This window comes from Chrysochloris asiatica, unplaced genomic scaffold, assembly GCF_000296735.1.
Source record: "Chrysochloris asiatica unplaced genomic scaffold, ChrAsi1.0 scaffold00221, whole genome shotgun sequence".
Lineage (NCBI taxonomy): Eukaryota > Metazoa > Chordata > Mammalia > Afrosoricida > Chrysochloridae > Chrysochloris > Chrysochloris asiatica.
Window position 1 is genome coordinate 1,834,168 of NW_006408739.1, and position 1,245 is coordinate 1,835,412.

The window sequence follows — 1,245 nt, forward strand, 5'->3', positions numbered from 1 at the left end:
AACAGATGTTGCTGGCAGAACTGGAAAATGATATGCAAAAGACTTAAAGAAGACCTTCATCTAACACATTATACAAAAACCAACTCAACATGGATTGAGGACCTAAATGTGAATCCCAGACCAGGCAGCACAGAACAAGATTATCACACAAGTCCACAGAGGATATTGTCTAAGAAATACTGGAAGAAAATTCCTCTAACATCCTCAACAGCGAAAAGATAAACATACAAGAAACCCAACAAAGTCCAGGAAGGGTGGACCCCAAAAGAAAATCACCAAGACATATCATAGTCACGCTCTCCAAACTCATAGACAAGGAAACGCTTCTGAAAGCAGCAAGAGAAAACAGAAGGGTCACATACAAAGGCAAGAAAGTCAGACTAAGCTCAGATCTCTGCAGGAATCATGCAAGCAAGAAGACAATGGGGAGACATATATAAAACCCTAAAAGAAAAAAATTACCAACCAAGAATCCTTTATCCATCAAAGCTATCAATCAAATATCATGGTGCAATGAAAACATTCCAGGATAAACAGAAGCTATGGGACTTCACCAAAGCCAAGCCTGTGCTACAAAACATCCTAAAAGGAGTTCTGTGGATGGAGAACCAACAAGAACAGACAACAACCAGAGACTGACGTATGTGGCAACACCCCCCTGAATTAAGTCAACAGAAAAAAGAATTGTTAACAAAACAAAACTATAAGAACAAACTCAGTGACTCTGGGAGGGCAGTCTATGACTAAAACAAGTGCACTGAAAAAGAAGGTGAACACGTAGGAAAAGAGATCCAGACAATGAGAAGGTCAGGTCGATTATAAGATAAAATAGACAGCACTAAATGGACAGAAAAGTTCAATGGACTATAAAGCAGAGGAAATTAACACTTCACAACATACCAAGAGAATGAGAATCCAAGAATACGAAAACATTAAAACTATGAGGAAACGCACAAGAAAGAATGCAAAAATCATGAATTCAACAAAGAAAGACAAACAAAACAAAGCAGCAGCACACGACAAAAAAGCAAATATAATGACAACAAATAATCAATACCATCGATAATTACACTGAGCGTACATTGACTGATGCACCTGTTAAGAGACGGAGGATGGCAGAATGTATAAGAAAACAAGATCCTTCAATATGCTGTCTGCAAGAGACACATCTCACACACAGAGACAGAAACAGATTAAAAGTGAAAGGATGGAAAAAAATATACCAAGCTAATTGCAATAAAAAGC

At 37.9% G+C, this 1,245-nt stretch overlaps 1 protein-coding gene across 1 annotated transcript in view; it reads right to left on the reverse strand.

The window, feature by feature from the left end:
- The window catches only part of LOC102813504 (gephyrin-like), a 750,251-nt gene that overhangs the window by 620,202 nt on the left and 128,804 nt on the right, over positions 1 to 1,245 (reverse strand). The gene's annotated exons all lie outside the window — the stretch shown is intronic.